Below are 15706 nucleotides of genomic sequence, written 5' to 3'. Positions count from 1 at the left end.
GGCATAGTGGCAAGAACAAACACCACTCTTCCGTTCCGATTAGAACATCAAACAGGTTCTCCCCACTCAGTGACGCACCCACTGAGAATCCTGTTGAAAGTGCCCTAGTTATTGGCGATTCTATTACACGGAACGTGAAAATAGAGACACCAGCCACCATAGTCACATGTTTGCCGGGGGCCAGAGCACCTGACATCAAAGCAAATTTAAAAGTGCTGGCTAATGCTAAACGTAAATATTCTAAAATCATTATCCACGTCGGCACAAATGATGTTCGACTTCGCCAGTCGGAGATCACTAAAATTAACATTAAAGAGGTGTGTGAACTCGCAAATTCAATGTCAGCAGAAGTAATTTGTTCTGGCCCTCTTCCTGTTCGTCGGAGTGATGAGATAGTTAGCAGGTTATCATCACTCAATGGCTGGCTGTCTAAGTGGTGTCCGCAGAATAATATAGGTTTCATAGACAATTGGAAAAGCTTTTGGGGCAGACCTGATCTGTTGAAAAGAGATGGTATTCATCCCTCCCGGGATGGTGCTGCTCTTCTATCTAGAAATTTGGCAAATAGTCTTAGAGCTAAACCATGACAAACCAGGGCCCAGATCAGGACGCAGACAAACTGGCTAAACCGACCGTCTGCTAGCTGCCTCACGTCACAGAACTCAAATAATTCACAGCACATAGAAACTCTTTCACCTAGATATTATCACATAGAGACTGTGTCTGTACCTCGAACTAGTAAATACAAAAAATTTCCGAAACCTTTTAAGGGTAAAAATTTAATTGATGTTCAAAAAATGAAAATCACAGATAAATTAGATAAACAAATGATAAAGCTTGGGCTACTGAATATTAGATCTATTTCTTCAAAAGCACTTATTGTAAATGAAATTATCACAGAAAATAAACTAGACTTGCTGTGTTTGACAGAAACCTGGCTAAAACCAGACGATTACATTATTTTAAATGAGTCTAGTCCTCAAGGTTATGACTATCGACACAATCCTCGACAGAAAGGCAAAGGGGGAGGTGTTGCTGTAATTTATAGTAATATATTCAGAATCATTCAAAAGAATTTCAAATATAACTCCTTTGAAGTGATGGTGCTTTATGTAACATTATGTAAGTTGACATTTGTGCTGGCTACTGTATACAGGCCACCAGGGCACCATACTGACTTTATCAAAGAATTTGCTGATTTTCTATCAGAGTTAGTACTGGCTGCGGATAAAGTCCTTGTTGTTGGTGATTTTAATATCCATGTAGATAATAATAAAGACGCATTTGGATTGGCATTTGCAGACATTTTAAACTCTATTGGAGTTAGACAACACGTGTCAGGACCCACTCATTGTCGTAATCATACCTTAGATCTAATACTGTCGCATGGAATTGATATTGATGCTGTTGAAATTCTACAGCAGAGCGATGATATATCAGATCATTATTTAGTGTCGTGTATAATACAGTTAGCCAAGGCTACAAAACCACCACCCAGCCATAAATATGGTAGAACCATCACGTCTACCACTAAAGATTGCTTTATAAATAATCTCCCCGAGCAGTTTCATCGCCTTAGTATACCTGACAACTTAGAAGAACTCGATGCTGCAACAGAAACTATTGGCTCTCTCTTTTCCAGCACATTAGATGCAGTCGCTCCTTTACGTCTAAAGAAGATTAAGGAAACTAATCCAACGCCGTGGTATGATGAGCACACTCGGGCTCTAAAACGAGCTGTGAGAAAAGCTGAACGTAGTTGGAAGAAAACAAAACTAGAAGTTTTTCGCCTTTCGTGGAAAGAAAAAATGATTAAGTACAGAACGGCTATAAGAAATGCTAGATCTACTTATTTTTCAAATCTCTTAATAGAAAACAAACATAATCCTAGGTATTTATTTGACACAGTGGCTAAATTAACTAGAAACAGAGATTCAACTGCTGACGTTTCCATAGAGCACAGCAGTAATGACTTTATGAACTTCTTTACTTGCAAGATTGACAATATTAGAGAGAAAATTATAAACATGCAACCGTCTACAGTTTCGCTTCAGACAGTGCACTGTAGTGTCCCTGAGGTAAAACTAGAATCATTCGCCGCTATAGGAGAGGAAGAATTATCTAAACTTATCAAATCATCAAAATCAACGACATGTATGTTAGACCCAATGCCGACTAAACTACTGAAAGAAATGCTTCCAGAGGTCGTAGGTCCACTTCTTGATATAATTAATTCATCGTTAACACTAGGATACGTGCCAAAAACTTTTAAGCAGGCTATTATTAAACCTCTTATTAAAAAACCTCAACTAGATCCGAGAGATTTAGTAAATTACAGGCCAATCTCGAATCTACCTTTTCTGTCAAAGATACTAGAAAAGGCAGTTTCAACACAACTGTGCTCCTTTTTAGAAAGAAATGGAATCTGTGAGGATTTCCAGTCAGGATTTAGACCATACCATAGTACTGAGACTGCTCTCGTTAGAGTTACAAACGATCTACTCTTATCATCCGATCGTGGCTGTATTTCTCTATTAGTGTTATTAGATCTCAGTGCTGCTTTTGACACTATCGATCACAACATTCTTTTAAAAAGACTTGAAAACTATATTGGCATTAGTGGAATTGCTTTGGCATGGTTCAAATCGTACTTATCTGACCGTTATCAGTCTGTAGTAGTTAATGAAGAGATGTCGTATCGATCACAAGTTCAATATGGAGTACCACAAGGCTCAGTACTAGGACCGTTGCTTTTCACTCTGTACATGCTGCCCTTAGGAGAGATAATTAGGAAGCATGGTGTTAGTTTTCACTGCTACGCTGACGATACTCAGCTCTATATTTCCTCGCGCCCTGGCGAAACCTACAAATTCACAAAACTAACAGAATGCATAGCTGACATTAAAAACTGGATGACAAGAAATTTCTTATTATTAAATTCAGAAAAAACTGATATCCTAATCTTTGGACCAAAAACTTCCTCACGAAAAAACCTTGAATACTCTCTAACACTTGACGGGTGCTCCATTAAATCTTCGTCCTCAGTTAGGAACCTGGGTGTGCTCTTTGATACCAATCTTTCATTTGAAAGTCATGTTTCTAGTATCTGTAAAACCGCCTTCTTCCATCTAAAAAATATATCTAAATTACGACATATGCTCTCAATGACAAATGCGGAACAGTTGGTTCATGCATTCATGACCTCAAGACTAGATTACTGTAACGCTCTACTGGGTGGTTGTTCTGCTCGGCTTTTAAACAGACTACAGTTGGTCCAAAATGCGGCAGCTAGAGTTCTTACTAGAACCAGAAAGTATGACCATATTAGCCCAGTTCTGTCAACATTACATTGGCTCCCTATTAAACATCGTATAGACTTTAAAATCTTGCTACTTACTTATAAAGCTCTAAATGGTTTAGCTCCCCAATATCTAAGCGAGCTCTTGGTGCATTATAGTCCTTCACGTCTATTGCGATCTCAGAATTCAGGCCAGTTGATAATACCCAGAATATCAAAATCAACTGAAGGTGGCAGATCCTTTTCCTATTTAGCACCTAAACTCTGGAACAATCTTCCTAGCATTGTTCGGGAAGCAGACACACTCTGTCAGTTTAAATCTAGACTAAAAACACATCTCTTTGCTCTTGCATACACATAACACATTATCAGTACATTAACATTTTTCAAATCCGTTAAAGGATTGTTACGCTGCAATAATTAGGTCGGCCGGAACCGAGAACATTTCCTATAACACTAGATATACCTGTACATCAGAATAAGAATGGCATCTACGCTAATATCAGTCTCTCTGCTTATCCTGAGGTTTGCCGGGTGCTGGATCCAGGCCGTATCCAGATCAGATGGAGAACCTGTGTCTGGACCTGACTACAACGTAGCCCAGGAGACAATGGGCCTACAGATCCAGTTCTGGCTGCATCTATAATTCAGATTTTTAAATCTCCGTATCCGCTTACATATATTTATATATAATCTATTTTTAATCTCTATAATAAAAATGTATAATTCAGATTTTGATCTCCATATCCATTTACATATATTATATATATCTTCCAAGGGGTTTTTTCCCTCCTAGGACTTTTTTCCCAGTGCTAGCACGCTGGGTTTTTCTCCTAGGGGGTTTTTTCCACCCCTGGGAGTCAGCCGACATTGGCTTAATGTAGCACCATCTTGTATATGTTACATATTACCACGCTTGCTTGTACAGCTTATTTTTAACCATTTCTCTTTTTTCTGTGCTCCTAATATGTAAAGCTGCTTTGAAACAATTACAAATTGTAAAAAGCGCTATATAAATAAATTTGACTTGACTTGACTTGACGTTGGAGGCAGTTGAATAGTTGAAGTTAAAGGTATAGTTCACTTAAAATTGGAAATTCTATCATCATATACTCACCCTCGTGTTGTTTCAAACCTCTATGAATTTCTTTCTTCTGCTGAACACAAAGGAAGATATTTTGAAGAATGTCAGTAACCAAACAGTTAACTGGTCCCATTGACTTCCATAGTAGGAAAAAATATATACTGTGGAAGTCAGTGGGACCAGTTAACTGTAACATCAGAAGAAAGAAATTCATACAGGTTTTAAACAACATGAGGGTGAGTATATGATGACAGAATTTTCATTTTAAAGTGAACTATCCCTTTAATGTATTATTTCTAACTATGTGGATGGAGTATGTATAAGATTAAATGTAGCAGAGGCTATGGTATAGGACAATGTAATATCAGCAATAGCACTCTTTGGACTGTAATTGTTTCCCTTGGGGACATCTTAAAAATGAATTTTCATGGACTCTCTATGCATTTGGATAATTTATTCACACTAATCACAAAAAAAAAAATCACATACTAGCCCTTGTAAATGTTGAAATTTCCTTACATCCCCATGAAATACAATTACTATCCATATAAAGTTGATTTATAGATATATTAGAGAATGATTAAGTGATTGAAATGAGTATTCGAGCACCACTTGTCATGAAGGTAGCACTTAACAATAATACTCATGTTGTGTTTAAGTCTTTGAGCTTCAGTGTTGTATGTGTGAAAGCACATTTTGAAGTTTGTCTTTTTTTAATACAGCACACAGATTCCGAAGAAGAAATGATCAGGGGCATGACTCTAGGAATCATCACAGTGGTGGAAGATGTGACAGACCCCATTCCATGCGACTCTGATGTGGCCCTTGTTATAGAGGAAGCGGTTGTTCTGCGAGGACTTGGTGACATACCAAATGCGTATGTGAACATGATGGGATTGCTTTATGCTCTTAACATAAACTACCCAAAAAACCTCAAATACACTTTTGAGGTAATTCAGCGGCTGCTGATGAACATTGGAGCGGATACATGCAGTGCAAGAGTGCACTCCCTTAAAAATACATTAAGTTAAAGATGTTGTTGAGGTAAGGTGTTGTGTGTTACTATCAAAGGCCTGTGGTTTTTTTAATATTTTACAGTTTTTCTTTGTTCTCTGTTCTCTGCATCGATGGCCTGACATCTATTTTAAACAAGATTTCATGTTTTAAAGTTATTTCAGAATTTAAGGGGTGTTATTAATGTGAAAAGTCTTAGTGTTAGTTTACCCAAAATGACAATTCTTTTGTTAGATAATCAACCTCATGTTGCTCTAAACCGTCTTTTGAACACACATCAAGTTATTTTTAATGAAATTTGTGAGCTTTCTGTCCCTCCTTTGACAGCCTACACAACTATCACTTTCAAGGTCCAGAAAGGAAGTAAAAGACATTCTTAAAGTAATCCAAGTGACTACAGTGGTTTATATATTTGTTTGCATGCAACAGTATCTGCTTTCGCATTCGAACAAGAAGTAGGGCTGGGCGATATATCTAACGATATGATCATGCCCATCTAGTCAGTAAAGCCGGTTCCGTGATTATCGCTAAATCGCCATCACCTGCTTTTAAATGGAGTGGCATTTAATAGACAGAGCCGTAGATCACTGACAAGCTACGCAATATCGCGTTCATTATCGAAGGCGATTCATCTGGGATAATGAACGCGATATTGCATAGCTTGTCAGTGATCTACGGCTCTGTCTATTAAATGCCGCTCCATTTGAAAGCAGGTGATGGCGATTTAGCGGTAATCACGGAACCGGCTTTACTGACTAGATGGGCATGATCATATCGTTCGATATAACGCCCAGCCCTAACAAGAAGCATGTGCTGTCATGTTTTTGGAAACATGCGATGGAGAAAACTATTTAATAAATAAAATGGTATGAAACACTAGCAATGATTCATAAAACTGAGCTGAAACCACTGAAATCACTTGGATTACTTTAAGGATGTGTTTTCTGGACCTTGAAAGTGCTAGTTGCGTAGGCTGTCAAAGGAGGGACAGAAAGCTCACAAATTTCATTAAAAGTATCTTAATTCGTCTTCCAACAAAGGCAAGTCTTAACGGGTATTGGATGGCATGAGAGTGATCAATTAACAATGGTATTACCATTTTTTGTGTGAACTGAGACGTTTTTTTTTTTTATACATGAATACACTTTCCATGCATTTTCACCATTAAAATTTATGAAATTGCAATACCTTTTTATTTGACAGATTGTTTTATTTTGAAATTAAATTATTTTTCTGTAATGTATAATGTAGTTTTGAGTTTGTATTTGAAAATATTCAGAATTGTTTCGAATTTCTACTAAGAGAAGTTTACGCTATATTTTACAGTTAAAACGTTTTTACAAAAAAATTCATTGTAATCCTTTGAATGTTAACTGAGTTTGCCCTTAACAGTTATTGAATTGTAAGGGAAAATAAAATCGTTTGTATGGAAAAATCTAATTATTTGGTTGAATGTGCTGTTGCAAGTTGAGAGAAAATTTTAGTTGAATGAACATAAATTTTAGTACAGATAACTTGAAAATTTAAGTTATCGTATTTCAACTAATCTTTACAAGTCCAGGTTAGTTGAAATAAGTTGTTGGGCCAACTATTTTAACTGTGTCAACTAAATTTTTTAAGTTGAACATACTTAGTAGATTAAGTCAATAAAACTTAACTGAGTCAAAGCAAAAAGATAACTAAAAAATATAAGTTGAGTGAACAAATTTTTTTTTACAGTGTGTTTTATTAACATTAATGACAAATATAGGCTACGGTCCCTTTAAGACCGAATCCATGGATACTGACACATATCCTGTTTTCACCCAAATGTTTACGTCCACTTAAGCCATAACCGATTGTATTTACGTGAGATACTCCACACGATGGATATTTTGACAACTGCATTTGACCATTCAGGCGCGAGGAGAACTGATTGCGCGCTCTCTGAGAACTGGGATCGCGCGCAAGAAAGAGAGAGGGCGCTTCTGGTCTGTCATTCAGCGCGATTCCGCCTATCCCTGCTTCACTAATCAATAACGAATTGTGATTGAAAGCATGCAGTTCGCAATGTGTGTGTTGTCATCATTAATTTTGAAGTATTTCCACACATCTGAGGCTGATATTGTTTCTGCTGCTGCCGCTGGTGTCTCTGTGCATGGAAAATTCTGTCAGTTACGTCACGTGAGTATCGGGGGTATTTTTATGAGTACGAGTAACTGAATCAGTACATCAGCTTGTTATCCCTAATATTTAGTCAAAAACGAAGTGTAAAACGATTATAGGAAATGGCTGATATATGCGCAAATAAATGCTACTTTGCCGCCACCTGCTGGTTAAAGTGGTAATTATTGTCTTTTATTTTTAAATAAAGGTGCCCTAGAATTAAAAATTGAATTTATCATGGCATAGTTAAATAACAAGAGTTCAGTACATGGAAATGACATACAGTGAGTCTCAAACTCCATTGTTTCCTCCTTCTTATATAAATCTCATTTGTTTAAAAGACCTCTGAAGAACAGGCGAATCTCAACATAACACGACTGTTACGTAACAGTCGGGGTGTACGCCCCCAATATTTGCATATGCCAGCCCATGTTCAAGGAATTACACAAGGGCAGCCAGTATTAACGTCTGATTCTGTGCACAGCTGAATCATCAGACTAGGTAAGCAAGCAAGAACGATAGCGAAAAATGGCAGATGGAGCAATAATAACTGACATGATCTATGATAACATGATATTTTTAGTGATATTTGTAAACTGTCTTTCTAAATGTTTCGTTGGCATGTTGCTAATGTACTGTTAAATGTGGTTAAAGTTACCATTGTTCATGGAGACAAGAGCCGTCGCTATTTTCATTATTAAACACTTGCAGTCTGTTCATAAACACAACTTCATTCTTTATAAATGTCTCCAACAGTGTAGCATTAGCCGTTAGCCACGGATCACAGCCTCAAATTCATTCAGAATCAAATGTAAACATCCAAATAAATACAATACTCACATAATCCGACGCATGCATGCAGTATGCATGACGAACACTTTGTAAAGATCCATTTTGAGGGTTATATTAGCTGTATAAACTTTGTTTATGCACTGTTTAATGCAAGCGCGAGCTCCGGGGGCGGAGAGCGTGAGCAATTAAAGGGGCCGCAACCTGAATCGGCGCATTTCTAATGATGCCCCAAAATAGGCAGTTAAAAAAATTAATTGAAAAAAATCTATGGGGTATTTTGAGCTGAAACTTCACAGACACATTCAGGGGACACCTTAGACTTATATTACATCTTGTAAAAAAACATTCGATGGCACCTATAAGTGTTTTCTATCAAATGTGAATTTCCTAAATTTTTAAACGTTCGGTTTTACAATGGGGACAATCTCAGAAGGATGAACAAATAATGTTTGCGGTCATCACATTAAAAACAACATTTGAAGTGCTGGGGGAGAAATGCGTGCGTGTCTAACTACAGACACGGCATTTTTAAATGGTCCCAATAGCTTTGTCTTTATTGCAATCAATAAAACTGGTTTATTGGCAAATTAGGTAAATGTGATAACTGCATTAAAATATGAATACAACATTAAAAAGTCAACCATTGATGGTTTTGTGTCGATGTACAGCGAGTACAGAATGAACAGCTAACAGTTCACCGGAAATGCCTGAGCTGGCTTAACGACAACAAGGAAGTAACCGTGCATAAGCAAAAATGAATTTAGATCAACATCACATTTGTGTTTCATTTTTATTTTTTATTTTTAGTATTGAAATTTCTCCTCCTGCATCATATTCTTCTGCCATTCAGAATGGCAGCACAGCTGAATGGTTTGTTTGATCAGCGCCCTCTACTATATAAGCGTGAATTTGCATTTCTTTCAGCCTGAGGCTTATTCTTTTCACTTTTTTTTTGTGGGAAGGGCTTTCACAAAATAGACCCAGGTGAGAAAAAGTAATGTAAAAGTAATAAAATGTAACATTACTTTGCATAAAGTAACACAATTAGTTATTTTTTAGGGAGTAAAGCAATATTATGATGCATTATTTTAAAAATACATTTCCTACTTTTTACACTTTTTACTGTGTGGATTTCCCTCTTTTGTAATTCTTGAATTCTTTAGGAATTCATTCTGGTCATGTTTTGTAGGCATAGAACTGTATCTGCATGAGAAAAGCAGCTTTTTATGATATTATTAAATGACATTAAGCATTTGCTCATTGCACTGGTCTCAATTGGAGTGGTTCAGGGCTGCATTTCCCAAAAGCACCGTAAGCCTAAGTTGATTGTAGAACAATTGTCATCAATGGAGCTACGATCAACTTAGGCTTACAATGCTTTTGGGAAACGCTACCCAGGTCAGTCGTTCTCTGTGCTGTTAAATGTGCTGGCTGATTTGACCTCGCAGCTATTAATGTGATGCCCTGATATTAGCAGTGGACATTTTCTTAATTTTCTCTTTGAACAGTTTATCCAACAGTTTACCCATACCAGACTAATGCAATGCTTTCTACAACTTAAATTAAACACATTATATAAATACAAACATATGTAATACATTAATACACAATGACATTATATAAATTACATGCATATAATATTGTCACATATTATGAAGAATATGCAAATTATTGCAAATTGCAGATCACTGCATATTATGCAAATTATCTAAAATTGAATATAATATGCAAGATGTGTAAACTTAATATTGTTTATGTATTTATTTATTTATTTGTTTTCTCTAAATATAGATTTCAGGTCATTACATCACATCAACATTTTTTGAGACTATTTAACCAGATATATTTGCTTTTCCATTGAGTCCAAAAGGTGCCAGTTTTACTAAACAAATGTCTGGATTTGTTCAGGGTGCTGCTTAACCACATTGTGTTTAAATAAATGTGCACACCCACAATTGGTGAACCTCAATGAATGTCATGACATAGCTATCTTTTCATCAAGGCTTTTTAAATGAAGACACTTGCTTGTAATTGTCACTTCTTTCAACAGACCTCTCTCTCTCTCACATCTCTCTCTCTCTCTCTCTCTCTCTCTCTCTCTCTAACCGTCATACAAAAAAAAAAAAAAGTTAAACTTAGCCCACAAATTTCCATGTCCTGAGGACAGACATTCGTATGCTAACTGACCCTAACATCTTCCTCTTTTTCACAACCAACTCTAAAGTGACGAACAGCAAAGATGGAGAATATATCATCAAAGTCAAACTTGAACTCTCTGCACTGTTGGCACAGATGTCCTTGTGTTCTCCTGTGTGCAAACTGAGTCAAGACTGAAGCTGGAAATGAAAAGATTACATATGAAGACTCTATCCCAGAGCAGACTGAAGAACCTTAATTAATGAACATCTCTGTGAATGTGTTTGCCTTAAGATTTCACAATTTGAAATGTAAATTTTTCTATAGCACATGGTCATAAAAACATAAGGCAAGCCAGCCTGAGCCAAGTAATTAAGCAATATTATATGAGCAAGAGTGTTGTTGTTTCAATTATTATAAGTTGTGATTTGGCCATAGGCACGAGGCAGCAGGTAATCACAACTCACATTCAGTATAAAGAACAAGTGAGAGTGTCATATAAAACAGTTCAATAAACAAGTCGTTAAAGGGATAGTTTACCCAAAAATGAAAATTCTGTCATCATTTACTCACCCTCAGGTTGTTCCAAACCTGTATAAATTTCTTTGTTCTGTTTAACACAAAGGAAGATATTTTGAAGATTGTGGGAAACTGAACTGTTCTGGGCAACCTGGTCTCATGACGAAAACGTACCCGCGGGCACGTTTTCGCAAGCCGCAAAATACGTACCAATGAGTACATATCGCTGCAGTTTCGCTCTGAAATGTCCACTGAGCGGCGCTAAAAGCGTGTTCTTTTTTTTTTTTTTTTTTTTGCCGGAGCAGATAATAGGGTGAATGCGGTATGTTTTTATGACGTTGCTTTTTAGACGAATCGCCGCGGTTCTCGATTTGACATTTGCGCTCCATTGCATTTTAAAATAACTTCCCACCAACGCTACGCCTAAACCTACCCGATAGAGTTAACAAAAGCAACGTGACGTAAGAAGCGTCCATTTTTTCATCTCGTTTAGATCTCTCTTTGAGCTCTTTTTTCTTTTTTTTTCTTTTTTTGCCGTCAGTTGCCTTTCACGGGATTCGTACCCAGGCAGGGGGAGTCGACGACTCGCCGTAAGTCCAACTCCGTATCGGCCGAGCTACCGAGCAAGCTTGATTACGGCCCAAAAAAGCAAAACGCGTAGAGCCGGAAAGTCCAAAGTACGTTCGTTTACAAATCAGGCACTCTGGTCAGATGCGTTTTGAAGTCGTGACATGATATTGCACGAGGAGACGCCAAAACAAGTCTTTACGAATCGATAATCCGACCCCGGCCGCCATCGAAACCGTGTGTGAAAACGAGCAAAAGCGCTTATCGACGTTTAACCGGCCTCTAGCGTTCGTTTCTGTCGGAAACTGCAGCGAGACGTACTCGTTGGTACGTAATTTTGTGTCTCGCGAAAACATGCCCACGGGTACGTCTGACTTCCATAGTATTTTTTGCTACTATGGAAGTCAATGGTGCCCCAAAGCAGCCTGGTTACAAACTTTCTTCAAAATATCTTCCTTTGTGTTCAACAGAACAAAGACATTTATGCAGGTTTGGAACTTGAGGGTAATTAAATCATGACAGAATTTTAATTTTTGAGTTAACTATCCCTTGATGTTCGATAATTTACAATTTAGACATTGCCAGTTATTTTGTGTATTTCTATTCCCCTAATAAAAAGTTTTAATAAAAGTTCAGCATTATTGCACAGTAGTTGTTCTTAATTTCTCAATGAGTCACAGTGTTGAACAAATCTGTTGAGTTAATAATTCAATGACTCACTTATAATGACCGTTACTTGTGACCACATACTGCCAAAACAATGTAACCTGCAGAAAAAGTCACTGAAAAAATCCATTAATGCATAGACTGTCAGTAGCTCTCTTTCCATCCAAAGTTGTGAATTTAACTTGGAATATTGCATAAAACATTCATGAAAAGAAAAAAAAAAACAGCATTTCCATCCCAGTGGCGAATCCCTAATTAGCCATTGGTTTCTTTGAGATTTTCTGTTTTTTATAATGGGTTTTTTTCGATATATGTGTAAAATGAAGTCTGTGGTAAACATAACGTGACTATACTTTGACGTTTTGTTCTGCACACTTATGTACGTAAAAATGTACATTACTGCACCACCCTATTAACCCTGTCATCATGTAATCTTGTGTTCAGATGCCATGGTGTTTGGGAATGAACTCATGTGCCACTTCTGGGAGGTCATTATACCAAATCATTCTGATGACAGATATTGGATCAGGCATTTCAGAATGATCAAACCAACAGAGAGATGCTGTGCAATGAAATTAGTCCACTGGTTAGTCCAGTTATCCAATCACATCCTCTGTTGAGGCAATGTCACGTTTTTTGTTGCACATCCAGGGATTTATTCGGTAAATGTGATTTCATCATAGTTTATGTGCATGTCTTCTTATAAAAGAATCCACCTCAACTGAGTGCATATGTTTTTTTTATGCACAGTTTTAGAATTTATGTGCAGCTTGGCATTTCTATACAGCATTTTTTTATGCAATATCCCAAAATGCACATAAAAATAGGTGAATGGAAACACAGCTAGTGTGGTCTGGGGGAGCAGAATGAGGTGGCAGCCAAAGACACAGATATAAATGCAAGGGTAGTTTATTAAACACAAAAGCAAAACAAGAACTGTGAAACAAGAAACGCAGGGAACAAGGACACAGACCATCTACATACATTTAAAATATTAGTCCACTTTCAAATAATTTTCCTGATAATTTACTCACCCCCATGTCATCCAAGATGTTCATGTCTTTCTTTCTTCAGTCGAAAAGAAATTAAGGTTTTTGATGAAAACATTCCAGGATTATTCTCCTTATAGTGGACTTCAATGGCCTCCAGACAGTTGAAGGTCAAAATTACAGTTTCAGTGCAGCTTCAAAGGGCTTTAAACAATACCAGACGAGGAATAAGGGTCTTATCTAGTGAAACGTTTGGTCATTTTCTAAAAAAAATACAACTGTATATGCTTTATAAATGCATATTATCGCCTTGCACGTGCTTCCGCTTTCTGTATTCTTGTCCTACGTCCTACGGTTTATAAAGCATATACAGTTGTATTTTTTTCAAAAATGACCGATCGTTTCACTAGATAAGACCCTTATTCCTCGTCTGGTATCATTTAAAGCCCTTTGAAGCTGCACTGAAACTGTAATTTTGACCTTCATCTGTCTGGAGGCCATTGAAGTCCACTATAAGGAGAATAATCCTGGAATGTTTTCATCAAAAACCTTAATTTCTTTTGTACCGAAGAAAGAAAGACATGAACATCTTGGATGACATGGGGGTGAGTAAATTATCAGGAAATTTTTATTTAAAAGTGGACTAATCCTTAATAACTTACAAAGTACAAGGGAAACACAGGGGCTACACATACACAGGTGCTAACAAGACACACCTGGAAACAATAAGGACTAATCAACAGGGAAAACTACAATGGGCTACATAGATGGCACACGGGAACAGGAAATATAACAAAAGTCCAGACATGACACAGGAACATATAACAGGAACACAAGAAAAGAGATATCCCAGTGCTGTTCAAATTTGAGGCCCAAAACTAACTGAAATTTGGACACTGTAATAAGTAAAAATGCACAGTTGTTGCCTTAGAGTGATTTTACCTGATCTGAAAAATTACTTTCATTGTGACCATGAAGCACACAGTGCCCTGAAAAAACTCTATTACACTGACCATTCTGAAACTAAAACCACTCTGAAATGATGTCATTTAAAGTGCCGGCAGATCTTATTGGCTCTTCTTTTTATTTGACCCACTTGACCTGAGGTTGCTTAGACACTGGTGAACAGGTCAGGACTTGGATGCATTGAAATGAATGTCAATGAATGAATGCCTCAGCCCAGGAGATGCCAGATGGGCTGATGTCAAACTAGTCAAAGGTCACACAATGACAGTGCAGTGAGCATCACATGGGTGTTCAGAGTATTATTGTCACGGTGTTAAATTCATACATCCACCATCTGCCATTGTGACAAGCAGGGATAAAAAGCGACAGATTCAGCACAGTATTTAGAGCAGGAAAGTCAATCATGTCAGGTATCTCTGACACATAAACAAATACACTGTGTACCACGCATGCTGTGGGAAACCTGTCCGAATGACATGTGTAAAAGATTTTGAAATAAAAAGCCATTTTTAAAGTAGTCTTGAGTAAAAAGACAGTAATTGATTGTCTTAGCATCAATGGACACACCAAAAGAACTTTGGGGGAAAGATGAGGATGGTTGGAAGCAGACAGGCAGCTTTGCATCATTATACTTATTTCTGACTCATTACATGTTTGATGGAATTGATTTTCGTGAACTGTAGGTTGCGATAAAAAGTCTTCTTTGCATAAATGTTCCAGCATTTTCAAGCAATTAAATAGTTTATTTAGCTATGATGGCAGTGACTTGAGTGAGAGAATGTGTGATGTATGAAGTCGACAATCTCTCTGCAGTTTTGAGGGCAGGTTGCCCAGTACAGGAAGTGAGAGATAGAAATGTCTGGCATTTGTAAGGGCCAATATGTCACACACACTGAGATTCAGAAAAACAAGCTACAGCGATTAATCCTGCAGTTGTGCAAATGTTCTCAAAGGTGAATTTCACAAAGCCTGTCATAAACATTTCACCCCAGAAATAATACTATATATATATTTATTTTTTTTATTTTAACTATATTAAAGAAATAATTTTATATTATTTTTAAAAAATAAGATATTTTTAGGACCATTAAAGGGCTAGTTCACCCAGAAATGAAAATAATGTCATTTATTACTCACCCTCATGCCGTTCCACAACCGTAAGACCTTCGTTCATCTTCGGAACACAAATTAAGATATTTTTGTTGAAATCCGATGGCTCAGTGAGGCCTCCATAGCCAGCAATGACATTTCCTCTCTCAAGATCCATTAACGTACTAAAAACATATTTAAATCAGTTCATGTGAGTACAGTGGTTCAATATTAATATTATAAAGGGACAAGAATATTTTAAGTGCGCCAAAAAAAATAAAATAACAATTTATACAGTGATGGCCGATTTCAAAACACTGCTTCAGGAAGCTTCGGGGCGTTATGATTCTTCTGTGTCGAATCATGATTCGGATCGCGTGTCAAACCGCCAAACTGCTGAAGGCTGCATTTACACTACAAGTCTTAATGCACAAATCTGAT

Source organism: Megalobrama amblycephala, linkage group LG7, assembly GCF_018812025.1.
Source record: "Megalobrama amblycephala isolate DHTTF-2021 linkage group LG7, ASM1881202v1, whole genome shotgun sequence".
Taxonomy (NCBI): Eukaryota; Metazoa; Chordata; class Actinopteri; order Cypriniformes; family Xenocyprididae; genus Megalobrama; species Megalobrama amblycephala.
The sequence above is the reverse complement of the archived record's forward strand: the minus strand, read 5'-3'. Positions refer to the sequence as shown.